The following is a 17,513-nucleotide window of genomic DNA, read 5'->3' as shown; positions in this document are numbered from 1 at the left end:
GTAGGCTATATCAGATTCTATGCCATTGTGGGGAGGAGGGCAGGGGAAACATTTAGAAATAAAAATTTTATAAAAGTGAATGTTGAGGGGGCAGCTTAGCTGGCACAGTGAATAGAGCACTAGCCCTGGAGTCAGGAGGACCTGAGTTCAAATGTGGCATCAGACACTTAACACTTAATAGCTATGTGACCTTAGACAAGTCACTTAACCCCAATTACTCTGCCTTCCCCCCTCCAAAAAGACAAAAAAAAAGCGCGAATATTGAAAACTAAAAAAAAAAAAAAATTTTAAAAAATAAAATGAGGTTGAGAATGGCTGAAAATATGGTATATTAGAGATTAACAGGTTTTAGATTACTGAGAAGCCTCTCACCTGTGTATCATAAAGACTTTCTTTAAGAAAAGTTGGGGAGCCAGTGTGTTTCTTTGTTTGAGTTGACTGTACTTATTTCACAGATCTAGAGCCAGAAGGGATATCAGAGGCCAAAACCCTTATTTTATAGATGTGGAATCTGAGGCCCAGAAAGGTTACGTGAAATTTCCTCAAGGAGTCATAGGTCATAAACATCAAGACATGAACCCACATCTTCTGAAGTCAGAGTTGATGCTCTTTCTACTATTACAGGGAGGGTATTAATGAATCAGTCAACAAGCATTTATTAATTGCCTACTATCCACCAGGCACTGTTCTGTAAGCTGGGGATGTGATGACAAAAATGAAGCAAGGCCCTCCTCTTAAGGAGCTTAAATTCTATCATCTTTGGGAAAGTGATTTTTTTAAAAAGTCAATAAAACACTTAAAAAGAATCAGTAGCTGCCAGCCATGGGAAGCACTGATCACATAACATGAAACTGTCCATATTAGAAACATGAGAAGGCAAGTGGGAGTCATTTCAGAATGAGTCTCCTGCGTGCAGACTGGCTAAAAGCAAAGATCAAAATCATTATCAAATTAGAAAGGTGAGAGGTGAGAAGAAACTGCTCTGAAAACACAAATTCACCCTGACTTACTGAAACAAACCAAGAAAGGTTTAACCCCAAAAGGAAAGGTGCCCACAGAAAAAGGTCTGAGCATAGAGAACTCCTCAGCCAAGGAAACACAGGATCATATTTCCAAAAAGGCACAACAGGCCAACCCCATGTTGGGTGAGTCTAAATTCATTTGGAAAACATTACAGAGTAGCATGGTTGAAGAGTCTATTCAGTACCAACTCACAGAACAAAAGGCAATAGAGAGGGAAACAAGATATGGTGGTCTACCCAACCAAATGAGATCATTCCAAGAACATTTTTAGGTGAAACTCGGAGGAGGATAACAAACAGATACAAAACGGAACAGATTTGGTCTGAGAATTGATAGGCCTGTAATCTTCAGCCCTGAATATCCTTCTGTTAGTCAACGGGTAAAAGAAGCAAAGGCCAGGTATATAATTCTTAACACTATAATTTCTCTAGATTCATATTACTTCATATATTCCCCTTCATGAACTCTACATTCCACCCAAATCAGCTTACTTATCATGGGAATGTGACAGTCTCCCACCTCTATTCTTTTGCTTAGGCTGGTCTATATGCATAGAATGGTCTCTGTCCTCACCTCCCTGAAATCTCTAACTCTTCCCTCAAGGCCCAGTTCAAATGGGGCTAGGGATAGGACAGTGTGGGGCAAGGGCAGGGGTGAGATTTAGCAGCATCTGAGTGCTCTACGTGTCCGAAACTAAACCCAGTATCTTTCCCCCAAAACCCTCCTCACTTCCTATCTTCCCTGTGGCTGGAGAGGGAGATACCATCCTGATAATTCCTTAGGCTAACAATTTAGGAGTCATCCTCAACTTCTCACGATCCTGAACTCCCTATATCTAATCTGTCAGCAAGGCCTGTTGATCTCACCTTTGAAAAATCTCTTAAATACACCTCCCTTCTCTCCTTTGATACTGCCACCACTTTGGTACAGACCCTCATTACCTCATTCCTGGCCTATTTCCGTAGCCTACTGGGGAGTTTGCTTACCTCTTCTCCCCACTCCAATATATCCTCCAGATACCAATGCCATTTTCCTAAAGTGTAAGTCTGAACATGTCAACCCCCACCCCCACCCCACTCAGTAAACTAACGGCTCCCTACTGCCTCTAGGATCAAACAAAATACTGTGTTTAGCATTCAAAGTCCTTTATAGATGTGTCGTTTCTAACCCCCACCCCCCCCCCCCCCCCCGCCCCAGGTCATCTTACACTTTATTTCTCACCATATATTCTTCAGTCTGGTGACACTGGCCTCAGACACACTCCATCTCTCAACTCCTGACATTTTCCTAGGCTTTCCAACATGCCTGGAATGTTCTCCTTCCTTCTTCAATTCTCCCTTTTGGCATCCCTGGTTTCCTTTAAGTCCCAGCTAAAAATCCCATCACAAGAAGCCTTACCCAACCCTATTGAATTCTAGTACCCTCCCTCTGTTGCTTATTTCCTATTTATACTGTATATAGCTTGTTTGCACATTAAAAAAAATATTTTTTTAAATTTATTTTTAGTTTTCAACATTCATTTTTATAAGATTTTGAGTTCTAAATTTTTTCCCCTTCCCTCCATTCCCCCCTCCATAAGACAGCATACAATCTGACATGGGCTCTACATGTGTGACCATATTAAACATATTTCCACATTAGTCATGTTGTGAAAGAAGAATCAAAACAAAAGGGAAAAACCACAAGAAAGAAAAAACAAAAACAACAAAGAAAGAGAAAAGTCTGCTTCCATCTGCATTCAGACTCCATAGTTCTTTCTCTGGATGTGGACAGCATTTCCCATCATTAGTCTTTTGGAATTATCTTGGATCACTGTATCGCTGAGAAGAGCTAAGTCTAACAAAGTCAGTCATCAGACAATGTTGCTGTTACTATGTATAGTGTTCTGTTTTGCTCACTTCACTCAACATGAGTTTGTGCAAGTCTTTCTAGGTTTTTCTGAAGTCAGCTTCTTATGGTACAATAATATTCCATTACATCCATATACCAAAACTTGTTGGCCATTCCCCAGTTGATGGATGCCCTCAGCTTCTAATTCTTTGCTACCACAAAAAGAACAGCTATAAATATTTTCGTACATGTGTGCCCTGTACCCTTTGTTTGCATATTTTTGCTATCAGACTGTAATCTCCTTGAGGGAGGGACTGTCTTTGGCCTCTTTGTGTTTTTCTAAGTGCTTTGTACAAAGCCTGGCACACTTGTGGCTTGCGTTCAGTCATTTCAGTCACATCTGACTCTTCATGACCTCATTTGGGTTTTCTTGACAAAGACACTGGAGTGGTTTTCCATTTCCTTCTTCAGCTCATTTTACAGATGAGTAACTGAGGCAAACTGGTTAAGTGACTTGCTTGAGGTCACACAGCTAGTAAGTGTCTCAGGTCACATTTGAACTCAGGAAGATGAGTCTTCCTGACTTTAGGCCCAGCCCTCTATTCACTGTCCCACCTAGCTGCCCCAAAGATCTTCCATTAACAGTTAAGATTTAAAGATGGTCTAAAAACTGCAATTCTTATCACTCTTTGCCCCCCCCCTTTTGCCATTTCACAACCATCACTCCAGATAACAAAGAGGGCCCCACCAGATTAAATCTATTTTTAAATCTTTTGCTTTTTTTTGGGGGGGGGGAGGACAGGGCAATTGAGGTTAAGTGACTTATGCAAGGTCAAACAGCTAGTAAGTGTTAAGTGTTAGAGGCCGAATTTGAACTCAGGTCCTGCTCTATTCACTGCGCCACCTAACCTCCCTGAATCTATTTTTTATTGATCAGTTTCATAGGTTACCATGGACAAAGCATTCATAGCTTAGTGGGCAACCTACTAGTGATAAACCTCCCTGTACTAAGCCAGGCTGGTCATCATACAGAAGAAACAACGAGTGGGGGCAGGGAAAAGCCCCTAAATAAATATGTGTACACACATACACCCCTCTTCATGTTTTCTGTGTGTGTATATATGTCACGTCAACTTCATGTTTTCTGTGTGTATATATGAATATATGTGTATATACAGATACTATGTGTGTATATGTATCTCTATATAAATATATGTACTATACAAAACCCCACCAAAGTTGACAGATGCTCAATTGAAAACTATGTATAATATGAATGTTTATCTTTTTTATCAACAATACTCACTATTGGTCAACAGACATAAAGCACCTACTGTGGGCCAGGTACTGTCCTAGTTAATGGCAATACTAGTAAAAAGTGAGACAGTCCTGGCCCTCAATAACTTCTTCAGATATAGCAAATGCTTGATAAACATCTGTGGAATGAAATGCTTAAGTGCATATGCATGTATTCACATTTAGGCAGGCATATGTCCTTTATATATTCTAGGTTATATTATAACTAATCAAAATGGCAAAAGGGTAAGCTAAAAGTTGGCATAGGAGCAAATGAACAAGTTTTATGTAAAATGAGAATATTAATGCTCTTGGCTTTCTATTCCTTGTGTTGGATTTCTTGATATTCAAGACTTTGAAAAGAAAAAAAACACCTCCCAAAATATCTCCTATGTATGCCAGGACTCTCTTCCAGTACTGTGGGGATCAAGCAAGTAAAAATTCTGCCCAGCTGTTTTTTGTTTGTTTTTAATCTTGGTAGAACCAATATAAATTCATAAGACTTTACATTTTCCCCTTGGAATTTCTCTTCAGTAAAAACTCAAGTTCTTTGAAGTGCAAGAACCCAGTTGAGAGTATTGAACAAACATTTTCTAAAAGACTGGCAAATGTATTGGCTCTGAACAATACCAAGCTTTCATTTAGGAGGAAAAAGAGGTTTACTGAAAAGAGATCTCTAAACAATGTAGAGAAACGAGTTTGCTTTTAGATTGGCCCTCTATTGTGAAAAGCTCCAGCTGTTAACGTGGGGCCAGTAATTTACTTTGGACCACACCACATAAAAGTAATTGATTTGCTTAATGCAAACAGATCAGTACAAAGGCTTTAACTAAGTAGTCTGGGTTCTTAACAGACCCATAGGGAAGAGGTCTTTTTATAAGAGCATACTGTCAGCTAAGAGAATGATCTAGACATACGATTGTTCCTCAAGTTAAACCTCATCCCCCAAACTTGTAGGATAGACTTCAGAAGATTTAAGCCTCTTAGAATAACAATAAAGCGTGACCTAATAGAAAGCAATGTGAAGGGCACCAATAGAAACTGTGCTGATTTCAGAGTTCAATTTCATGAAAACTTTGCAAGGCACCCATCTCAAATTTTTATTATCATTTTAATTCATTTGACATTTTGAATGAGACAACAAATCCATGAACTACTTAGAACATCATAGTAGCATATTTATGGGGAGGTAAATCTGTCAGTGTGTTAGAAAAAGTATAAAAGTAAGAACTCTGTTCTCATACTACAATAATATTAATAGGAGGAAGACAAAAGTAGCCATTCTGATTGGGAATAATAATTGCATCATGTTAGATTTGCTTTTTTTTTTCTTCACAGTAATTTAGATTTTATTTATTTTTCAGTCGTATTTATTTTGCCATCTACTAAGACTTCCCTTGGGAGGAACACAAGGAACTATTCCAAAAAGCTATTTTCCACCTTGAGTTTTACAGTCCTTTTCTCTAAAGACACTAAAAAGCACAAATAGGCAAACCTTGGCTTTGATAACTCACTTAGCAATGGTATTTACAGAATTTAATAAAGTTGGGGGCATTGGTGTATAATGTACACGTATGTCTCAGCCTTTGGCCAGCACAGAAACCTATGTCTAAGCAGAATTCAACAAGCGCTATTCATTGCTTGTTAAGAACTTCTCTGGACTTCTTTACAAATCAGCAAGTGCTGGGCAACGTGCTAAGGGCTACAGATACAAAGAAAGGCAAAGGACAGTCCCTGCTCTCAAAGAGCTCATGGCCACAAGGGAAACAACATGCAAACAGCCATGTACAGACAAGATGCAGACAGTGTAAACTGGAGATAGTCACTGGAAGGAAGGCATTAATCCAAGAAAGAACCAGAAAGGCATCTTGTAGAATGTGAGATTTTTAGCTGGGTCTTGAAGCCAGGGAAGTGAGGAGGCAGAAATGAGGAAAGAGAGAGTCCCAGGCCTGAGGATCAGCCAGTGGAAATCCCCAGTATTTGGAGAATGGAATAGTCTGTTCCAAGAAGAACAAGGAGGTTTCATCCCACCTACTCCACTCGTAAGGACAGAGGCTTGTCTTAATTTTGTTTCCTCGTCTAGTACTTAGTTCATTAAAGATGATCAGTAAGAGATTGTTGAGTTAGATTTGCTTGCCTATTGCTCTTTCAGCTTTACTACCTGGACTAATGGCCTTCAAGGCAACTTAACCTCTCTTCGCCTCAGTTTCCTCATCTGTATAATGAGAAGAGTTAGACTCAAAGGGAAGGTGGCTTCCAGCCCTAGAGCTATGAACCTATGATAGGGTTTTTAAAAACTCAACAAAATCAGAATATAGCTTTAAAACAGTCCATGCACATGCATTTATTAAGCACTTACTATATGCTGGGTACTATGCTAAACTCTGGGGATACCAAGAAAATCCAAATCCCAGTCCCCACACTCAAGGAGTTCATACTGCAACAGTTTAAATGAGCCTGTAAGACTAGATTAAATTGTCCATCTGACTAACCTTGTAGTGCCTTGAGGAAGAATTAAACATGCAATCCAGGTTTCAGGATAAAAACAGAAAGCTACCTGAAGTGGAAGTCAAGTTTTTTTTTTAATTAGATGTCTCTTTCTAATTCATTTCCATGGGAATATTACTAAAACTCAAATGCAAGTAAAAACAACAATAAAAAAACCATTATAGTTCAGCACACAAATATTCATGTTATAATTATCTTTTAACTGTTTTTAAGTCAGTGAGATCATCCTGCATTATAGAAAACCGGGTCCATGGTCCTATATTTGCTGAAGAAATATTGTGTTTGGTAGGTAATGTTATCATGCCGACTTTGGGTATCAAAAAACTGAGGTCCAGAGCAGTAAACCTGGAAAGGTGCGCAAGAGGTGGGAATGAGATTCTAGATAAAGGAACCTAGGATCTTTTTGAATGTCTGACATTCTCAGGGGTTCCCTTCTTTTTTTTTTCCTTTTTTGGAGGGGGGAAGGCAGGGTAGTGGGGGTTAAGTGACTTGCCAAAGGTCACATGGCTACTAAGTATCTGAGGTCACATTTGAACTCAGGTCCTCTTGACTCCAGGGTCAGTCCTCTATTCACTGATACCTCACCAAAAGTAATTACAATATTCGCAGATCTCTAGACTTTCTTTTTTAATCCATCATAGAAGAGGCAGGAACAAATTTCCTGATTTCTACCCCACTCTATAGTATAAACTCTTCAAGCTCCCCAAGTCTTGATTTGATAGAAAATCAGTAGGGTGTTATAGAAAAAACATATAGGTACAAGTTTCATCACTTACAATGGGCCTTGGGCGTCTCAGATCCTACTGTAAAATAGAGATAATACTTTCATCTGTACAGTGTACAGCAAACAAGAATGTGTGAAAGCACTATATAAATGTGAGCTATTACCATAACAAAAGTTAGAAGATAATGGTAGGTGGTATCTTGTACAACTTTTGATAAGGCAACAAGAAATCATAACCAGACAGAGGTCAGAAGAGATTATGGGAGAAAAAACATACCAATTTAATTCTTTGAAATAAAGATTTTTACACAAATAAAATCCATGTAGCTAAAGTCAGAAGAAAATATACATATTAGGCAAAAATTATTTGCATTACATCTCCCTGGTAAAAGTCTGATATCTAAAGGGACTAAGACTAAGAACTAGTCTTAAGATAAAATGGTCAAAGTATATTAACAGTTTTCAAAAGAAGAAATGAGAACTATCAACAACTATTTGAAAAATTCTTCAAAAACCACTAATAAAAAGATAAATACAAATTAAAGTAATTGAGGCATCACACCCATCAAATTTTCAAAGACTGGAAAAGGTAGGAACAAGTTGCTCTGTTAAGCAATTGGGATTAGGCAAGAAAAGTAGTTAAATTGTTCATTATTACCCCTAAATCCCACCTTCTTCCTAAGTTCCCTATTGCTGTAGAAGGAAAGCATCCTTCTAGTCACCCAGATGTGAAACCTAATATGTCATCCTTGTCTCTTCATTCTTTCTTACCCTACCTCCCCTCCCCCATATTCAATCAGTGATCAGGTTCTGTGTGTTGACCTTTGTAACATCTCTCTTCTGACTCGCCAATCACCCTGGTGCAAGGCCACACCTGGACTACAGAACGAGTCTGCTGGTTGGTCTCCCTGCCTCAAGTTTCATTGCACTCCAATCCATTCCCCACTCAGCTGTCAGGCTGATCTTTGTAAAGCACAGACCTGATCATCTCACCCACACAGTAACTTCACTGACTCCCTATACCTGTAGGATCAAATCAAAATCCTTAGCTCCATAACCCATCCTTTCTAGTCTTCTTACACCTTACTTGCCTCTGTTGACTCTGATCTATTGACACTGGCCTCCTTGCTCTTCCTCACACCAGGCACTAAATCTCCTGACCGAGGGCACTTTTATTGGCTGTCTACCAGGCCTGGTATTGTCTCCCTCTTCATCTCTGTCTCCTGGATTCTTTCAAGTCTCTCACCTGAAGTCCACCTTCTGCAAGGAGCCTTTTTCATTCCTCCTTAATCTGAGTGCCTTCCCTCAGAGATAATCTCCAATTTATCATGCCCATATCTTGTTTGTACATAGTTATTTGCATGTTGTCTCCTCCATTAGACTGTTAACTCCCTGAGAGCAAGGAACACTCCCCTCCCTTTCTTTACCCAGCACCTAGGACACTGCCTACCCGTGTTTCCCCGATAATAAGACACTGTCTTATTATTTTTTTGGACAGAAAAACACCAGAGGGCTTATTTTCAGGGGAGGGCTTATTTTAATGAACATTGACAGCAATTTTAATAAACAGGTAAATGTGAACAAAAAAATGTACCTTTATTCAATAAGCAAATCACTGGGGAAGAACAGGATGACGCGCTCACTGCTGCAGCTCTGATTGGATGGAGCTCGGAGCGCGGCGTGTGTTTCACGGGGGGGGGGACAGTGCATACAGAGGGTACCGTAATGTAGCGTGTAGCGAAGGGGATCACCTTCACTACAGTAGCAATCTCAATAGGGCTTATTTTCGGGGGAGGGCTTATTTTAGAGGAATCTTACACAGTAAGGGGAGGGCTTATTTTCGGGATAGGTCTTATTATCGGGGAAACACGGTAGTATATGGTGGGCACAGTGATCTCATTTCTGGGACTATATGACAAGGTTACTACTGACAGCAAGAAGAGACACAAATGTTCAGAAACATTTATAGTAACAAGATTTGGGATAACAAAAAGGTAGACACTAAATATGTGTCCAATGAGGAGGGAATGACTGAACACAAAGGAAGAATAGAGAACCCTGGGAAGACATATGGTGATACAGGGTGAAGAATGCATAATAACCAAAGGAATAACATAGATGATGATTAAAACCATATAAGAAAACAGTAACAGGCAACAAAAATCAGGTCAAATATTACAACGTTGATACTAGACCATCACACATATGTCCTTTTCTTGATGTTGAAGACTAATGATGATGCAATCATATTAACAGATGACTTAGCTTAACTGGGGGAAATGGTTTTGGGGGGTGGGTTCACATATGTGTCTGTATATGTACACATGCATGTATGTTGGAGACATAGGAAGAAGCCTAGGAGAGAGGGCAAAAAGATACAGTTGGTGACAAAGGCAACAAGTGGTCAGACCAACAACCTCGTAAATGAAAACAATACTGAAAGAGGTAACATCTCTGACCAATACATTGACTAATCTAGAAGGCTAATGCCTCCCCCCTGTTGGTGGAGAAGTGATTGTGATCTGGCTGTTGGAGAAGATTAAGAAATACATTTTCAGACAAGTTTAATACATCTTTTTTTTTTTGCTTGACTATACTTACTTGTTACAAAGGAAGCTTGTGATAATGATGCGAAAAAAGAAAAAGAAGTGTCAAGCAAAACTTTTAAAAAATACACGAGAAGTTCAGAATGGGACACAGATAAGCTAATCAATGTTGACACTACCACATTGAACTTAATATATACAAAAAACTCTAACACCCCAAAACCCAACCTTTCTGTAATTGAGTCATGATTTCATATTCAATCTTCTTTGTTTCAGGCCTTCTTTGCATATGGAAATACTTGTTGATGATTTTTTAGTTTGTAATAAGTTTGAAAATGGTCATCCAAAACGTAACTCTATAACATGTAAATTTTAAAAAACAAGTACTCTAGAATAACCACTACTTTTACTCTACATGTGAAAAAATGTTGGTGGCTGTTATAAATCTAATGCAAAGGAAGTACATAAATAAACAGAGAAAAACAAAAAAGCACAACTAGGGGAACAATATAGAAAATTATTTTGCTAATATTAAAAAAATACTACTATAAGGCAGCTGGAATGTGATTAAATGCAATGACCAATCTTTCATTCATTCAATAAGCATTTAAGCACCAGGAATAGAAGACAGAAATCAAACAATTCCTTCCCTCAGAGAAGAAATGATGATGAATTTCTTTCTTTTCAACACTGTGGTGGAAGACTGCTGCCTGTGCCATCAAAGTCAGGGACAGGGTGGGATGATTCTGATGAACCCTTTCCCTCTTTTACAGTTCTATGTGGTATGGGAGGGGATGTAGGGAGTAGAGGAGTGTACTGGAAAATGACTAGGTGTAAAAACAAAAAGGATTTTTTAAGAATCCCTTAAAATAAATTCAATGCAAAAGGGAAATAAATTCTTCACAGAACCTGGAGACATTTTGTAAACACTTAATGGCTGACTGTTCTCTCTGCATTATATGTTCCTCAGCACCAACCTTGATTACACAGATTACACATGCCAACACTTTCCTGAAACATACTCAATCCCAGTATCTTTAGGATTAAGGCAGTAAGTCTGAGAAGGTGAGAAGAGCATCATTAATAACTACAGTTACAGTTTCCCTTGAACTTGCATTTCTTGGCTAGAGAATCCGGATGTATAAGGTACCCAAATCCCATCTTCCTTTGCTCTTGCTCTTCTCAGTCTCAGCTACTACTTATGGAGAGCGGAGCTTTTCTGTGGAACAACCAAAGAAATGCTCCCCAGACTCCCAGAGGGGCCATTTAGATGGAGGCAGAGGTGCTGCCTTACTGCTGGGAGTTAGCTACCACCACAACTTTCACTGTCGATCAAAAGAAACTGAGACCTCGTCCCTTATCATCTTGGAAGCCTGGTTCAAGCCCTTGGCAGATATCTCAACCTAGCAAGATTCCTCCTTGAAATAATGAAAGGGTACCTAAAGGATGGCTTTCACCTTTAAAGTAATTGAAGGACTCGGTAATGAGGTACTACAATGGTATCAGGGTAATGCCTAACATGATGCTGTCCACACAGTAAGGGCTCAAATATTCACTGTATGCGATGCATTTGCACCCTTAGTTCAAGAATACCTTCCCTTGAGCTCTCTCTTCCCTCTGTTTCTCCCCATTTCTGCTCATCTTAATCTTTTGCTTTTTCCTAGACTTGATCAGCTACCTTTAAATATCAGGTGCCAATTTAGACTGTATAGGTGTCTGTGAGAACTCAGGAGCCAGTGCCAGGTGCTGGAGGCACCTGATAAAGGCTCTAGGAGTTTGACTCATACAAACTGATTGTCTAGACACCCACATGGAAGAGGGCCAGATACATGTAGTACTCCCTTGACAGTATGGTTCTTGGAACCAGCAATTCAGACATCCCAATCAGTAGAAAGTTAATGTACCTCCCCCACCTCCCCTCTGCCCTAAAAGTTTTCTCTAAGTTTTTTTTTTCTTCCCGACTTATTTTTTTCCTCCCTCCTTATTCATTGTGGACACAGGCAAGGGGGGTGGGGTGGGTAGGAGAGAGCAATAAACATACACACATCAACAAATCTCTAAAGAAAGTACATTTTTGGAGTTAACAGGTACTCCTTTAATACCAAAGGGTTAATCTATTGTAGCCTTACTTGGGTCATAAACACACAACCTTTCACACTCATTCCAGCAAGAGGTGTGAAGACCTTTTCAATCCTTCCCATCCTATCTCAAATAAGAAGGGAAATGCTTTATATTTGTACATCGACTACACAAATTAAAAAGACCCCCTTCCTCTTGGAGAACACAGTAAGTTATATTCAAACAGCAGACAGATTTTCAAGACAGAAACTTGCTTATTACTCTGTAGCACCAAGTACAGTGATTATACTCTTTAAAAAGTGGGGAAAAAACACGAATAAAAGTTTTCCCCTTGAGAACTTTTTCCCACGCATACACTTAGTATTGGTCTATCTACTACACAAATTTATTTCAAGTAGATTTTTTTCCTTTCTTGCAACATTAAAGACTGGGGGGGGGGGGGGGAGATGCAGTGGAGGGTATAAGGTAAATAAAAAAATGCAGTCACCAAAAACAAGTTGAACGCATACTAGAACATGAATCCCATCTACTGATAAAAGTTTTCTTCTGTTAGTTTTCTGTTTCTGAATACTATTCTTGGCAGACAGTTAAAGCTTTCTGAGGGTGGTTCTTGGAGAAGGGAAAAAAGCAAGACAAAATTCGGGCTCAAACAATACTGGGAAAGTTTGAAAAACCAGTGAGCTGAAAACTGCAGTTTATTTTATTGCCTTTTGTTAAGCTGTCCCACAATAGCCACATTTTTTTTTTTCCCATTTTTAATCCTTCCCACACTGGCTCAATAGCAGATCCGAAACAGTTGGGTACGATTCAATTACTAGCTGGGGGGAGGAGAAGGAAAGCTACTGGATCATTTAGTTCTGAAGCTAAGTTTAACAGGTGATAAAGGCTTGTGCCTCAGCTTTCAAGTAAGCTGGAAAGCCACAATACCCACACGAAGTTTAGAGAACGAGGCAGATGTCCGAAAAGGCTTCTGAAGACTACGAAGGAGAGAGGGCATATCAGACATTCACTCGGGAGGTGAGCACGTAAGACGAACTGCCAAGGTGAAAGGGGCAAATAATGGGTGAGAAGCGACAGCGAAAGTATAGATAGGTAAATTCAGGGATGAGGAGTGATTATTAGTAGGAGACACCTTCTCCTAGTTACAGGCTCGTCGCCCCCCGCCCCCGCCCCGCCTGCCGTCCCAGCTACTTGCCACGAACCCCTGAAATCCCGAAGGACGAACAAGTTTCCTTGTTTGGAGTGGAAAATGCCACCTCAGTCCCCTTCACACACGAATTCAATTCAATTCAGCAAACAGACTTTACCCGATTTGGGGGGAGGGGAGGGGAGGAGAGGAGTTGTCAGTCCAGAACTTCTGAAAAGAAGGGAGGAAAAAGGGTAGAGAAGAGAAAAAAAAAACAGCTGAAAGGGAGAAGATCGCAGGGAGAAAGGGAAGTGAAGGGAAAAGTGGAAAGGGGGGTGGAGGTGGAAAGCAGAATAGACACTAGGTCCGATTCTTCGCCCATTAAATGGTGTAAAATCATTTCTCCCAACGCAAACCTTAAATACAGTTTCTAGTAGGAAAGCCTTGGACAGAAGCATTCAGAGCCAACAACACCCTCCTCCCCCCACCCCCCAGCACACACAAATATACCCACAACAACTCCAGCGTCTCCAGTCCGGCCCCCTCGCCCCCCATCAGGAGGTCTGCTCTGCCCTCACTCACCTCGCTGATGCCCGTGGGAAGCCCCGCTGTCAGAGGAGCAGCAGGTGCCAGGCGGGGAGCGAGCCAGGGAGTCCGGGGCACAGAGCGCGGAGCTGCGCTGCCGAGCGCCGCGCTGGCCGAGCTCTGTCCTCGAGCCGCAGCTGCGGCAGAGCAACCCAGCACTCACCCATGCGCATTGCATGACACTGAAAAGCGGGCGGGCTGGCCCCGCGGCTTAGCCACCACCTCCCACCTGCCCCGTCCCGGAGCCAGGGATTTAAAGGAACAGTCCCCAAGCTCTACACCGAGCTCCCTCCCTTCCCAGTCCCGGTTAGGTGTTTGGGGGCTTCCTGGGTCACGTCGGGCCCTCGGGCACCGGTTAGTTGGAGGAAAACTGTCCTGGCCCAAGAGCTGCACACATTCGGACTGCAAACGTGGTGGTTGAGAATACAAAGCAAACAGGGCGCACGACTCTGAAACTCAGACACGTGTCCCAGACTGGCAGGGACTTGGGGATACTGTCTTTTTTCATCCAACCCCCTGAGCTGAGGATGGGGCAGGGGTAGGAAGAATGAATGATGAAGAAGGAAGAGGGAAAACCAAGAGGGCAGAGTGCAGGGTATAGAGTCGGGAAAACTGAGTCTCAAATCTCGCCTCTGACACGTACCAGCTGCGCGTGTGACCATGCGCAAGTCAACCCGAGACTCAGTTTATGCTTCCGTGAAAATGAATACAATAATAGCTGTCAGACCTACTTAAGCAGTTTTTTTTTTTGTGAGGCTCGAGGATCATAGAAGTAAAACGCTTTGTAAATGTTAGGCGTTACTGTGTTTATCTAATACTGGTTGACAAATGAAAATGCCTCGTGGCTTAAGACCTTCCATTTTATATCTTCCTGAGAAGTTATCCAGCAATTCATGAAACCAGATCAGCTAGACTTGAGGATGACACCTCTTTCATCTGCTGGGAGAGTAGGAAGAAAGTAGGGTGATTAGTGGAGTGGAAGGAGCATCATTTTCATGATCAGTTCTTATTAAATCCCGAACGTGGAGTTACGATGAACAATCTGCTAAACCAGAATTGTAGTCTATGAGTAAGATGACAGGGTTTTTCTTATTCAAACATTTTAGGGATGGTCAAAGGCAAAGCAGTTGGTTTCCCAGAGTGGTCCTGTCATTGACTGAGCCCTGGTCTAACCTTACTTATTATTCAACTCTCAAGTAAAGGAGTAAATGCTTGATTAGAGGGAAGCAAATACTATCCTTTGTCTGATATTTAATAACACATAGCTCTCACCTAACTCTGCATCTTTAATTAATGTTTACAAAAATACTTTAATCTGCCCAATATGCTAGTAAACTAGGCAAGTTTACAACTTGTCAAAGTGGCACAGCAGGTTGGTCCCTTGACCCAAGTTTCAGAGAAAATTATTCTGTCAGAGAACCAAGGTAAGTCAGTCAGTCAGTAAGCATTTATTAAGTGCTTGCTGAGTGCCAGGCTCTGCTAAGAACTAAACATACAAAGAAAGGCAAAACTAGCATGCTTGCCCTCAAAGAGCTCAGGTTTGTTTTTTTTTTAAAGCAATTGGGGTTAAGTAACTTGCTCAAGGTTACATGGCCAGGTGTTTCTGGGTGGGTGCTAAGTGTCTGAGCCCGGGATTCGATCTCCAGGTCTTCTCAACACTGGAGCCGGTGCTCTTACTTGCTGTGCTACCTGGCCACCCCAAAGAGCTCAGGTTTTAATGGGAGAGACAATATGCAACAACAAAAAAATTACTTACAAGCTAAGTACAAAGTAAATGGAAGGTAATCTCAGAGGGAAGGTGTGTGTGTGTGGGGGGGGGGGTAAGAGGGACAAAAGAAAGTAATAAAGGTCTCTTGCAGAAGGTGGGATTTGAGATGATGTCAGTGAGTTTCAGGGCCTACATTTCTCCACTGTGCTTTTTCTTCCTCCTTTGTATCCCATATTATGTTGTTACAAGAAATTTGACATTGTAATGGATTAATATTATTTAATATTTATTTAAGACATACAGTGTGGCAGGCAGTGTATGCAACCTAAACGAAAGGAGAACTAAAGGAATTCACAGTCTAGAGAAAAAAAAAACATGTGACTGTAATGGTAAAAGGTGTTTTGCGAAAGGATCTTATAGTTTTAAAAATTTTTAATCTTATTTTTTATTTTTTGGCTAGGAAGACTCTGCCATCCCTCCCTCTCTAACACCCCTTCTGATCTTTGAGTAGACCTGTGAGAGGACATGATGGGCAGGCATGGGATAAATCCCATCAGAATTGCTCAAGCTAAGTCTGGCTCCAATCGATGAGCTCCTAGCCCTATTGGAGTAGAGGGGCATTGTGTTTGGGACCTTTCCTTTTTCTCTATGGTGATTCTTTTCTTTTGAGGAAGAATGGTTGGAAGATTGAGGAGGAATGAGGGCAAAGTAGAAGAAAACAAAATAAAAAGGGGTAAGAAGAGAAGTGGGCATCCTGAGAAACAGTAAGAAAGTGAAGGCTTAGTTTAGGTACAATTTCTTCTTGAAATATGAGAAAGAAGGGAGAGAGAAAAACAAAGAAGCATCTTGAGTCTGATTAAACATCATAAAATTACTGACTTTAAAAGTTCAGATTTGCACACTGCTTCCTTCACAATCACTTTTTTTTTTCAGTACAACTTGTAGTTATCCTACATTGAAAGTGTTATTTATAAATGTCCCTCTTCTCCAATATAAAATGTTGCTTAGAAATTCTATTCATGAATTTATACATGTTTTATTTGAGTTAAGGTAATCTTCGATCAATCCATTGATACGCCTTTATTAAGCATCTTCTCTGTGCTAGGTGCTAGGGACATAATGACAGAGATCAAAACAACTCTTGTCAAAGAGCTTATTTTTCAGGCTAAACATTTGTTTTAAGACAGTTTTGCCTTGGAGAATTGATTGAAATAAGTGCTGGTGGCCGCTAGAGGGAGTAAGAAAATAAATGGTGAACTAAGAATGCGAGTCAGTCAATAGGATGTTTCTATCACTTTTCTTGACTAAAATCTTGACTGATAAAATTTTAGGATTGGAGAAAGCCTAAGAAATCGCTTAGTACAATCTACTTATTTTCGGATGGTAAACTATGGCTAAGAAAAGAGAAATCAAAGGCTTAGGCTCCTCAAAATCATAACAATATGGTTTCAGATCTACTAGAAAGCTGGACACTGCTTATTTTTCTTAAATGAAATACTGTTTAGTTGTTTTATGTGAGTATTTTATCTCGAAAAAGTATTTATAGAAGAAATATTAATGATTGATGGAAGCTATAATTTCTAGGGCTCTAAAGCAGAAACAAAATTGGGGGGAGGCTGACATTATGCATAGATATAAAGATGATTTACTTCTTTGTAATAGAATTTCAATAGACTCCTAGGAAAGCAAGTTCTAAGATTTATGGGTTAAAAGGTACACCATGTGATGAAGAATGAATAGTTTTGTACTTTATTATTTATGAGAAGAAGCACATTGATTATAAATACTGAAAGTTGTTCTAAGTAAGTTATTCTATGTATAAGAACATATGCTAAATTAGGAAAGGATTAGCAACAAGACTATCTAATATACTATCTGATATGAATAAACTATTTGATTATTTTTTATTTGATAAAGTTTTATTGATGACTTTTTATATCATAGACATATCCTAATATTACTTACATTACTATGTATATAATAGTTATAATATATGCACACTATATTAGCTTTTGAATTGTTCCTTGTAAGAGAAAAGTTAAGCAAAACTACTGACATTGTAGCTCTATCTGACAGCATGTAACATCT

At 40.1% G+C, this 17,513-nt stretch overlaps 1 protein-coding gene across 1 annotated transcript in view; it reads right to left on the bottom strand.

Annotated features, from left to right (window-relative positions):
• Positions 1-13,895, bottom strand: part of LOC138175984 (proline and serine-rich protein 2-like) — a 70,607-nt gene extending 56,712 nt beyond the window's left edge. Inside the window, exon 1 of the mRNA XM_069106644.1 lies at positions 13,715-13,895. The gene's annotated coding sequence lies outside the window, so the exon portion shown is untranslated. The remainder of the gene's footprint in view (positions 1-13,714) is intronic.
• Between the last annotated feature and the right edge of the window lie 3,618 nt (positions 13,896-17,513).

This window comes from Petaurus breviceps, unplaced genomic scaffold (assembly GCF_028583685.1).
Source record: "Petaurus breviceps papuanus isolate PSGF00001 unplaced genomic scaffold, PetGlider_PUasm1.0 80, whole genome shotgun sequence".
NCBI lineage: Eukaryota > Metazoa > Chordata > Mammalia > Diprotodontia > Petauridae > Petaurus > Petaurus breviceps.
Note: the sequence above shows the minus strand (reverse complement) of the source record. Positions and strands in the feature narration are given on the sequence as shown.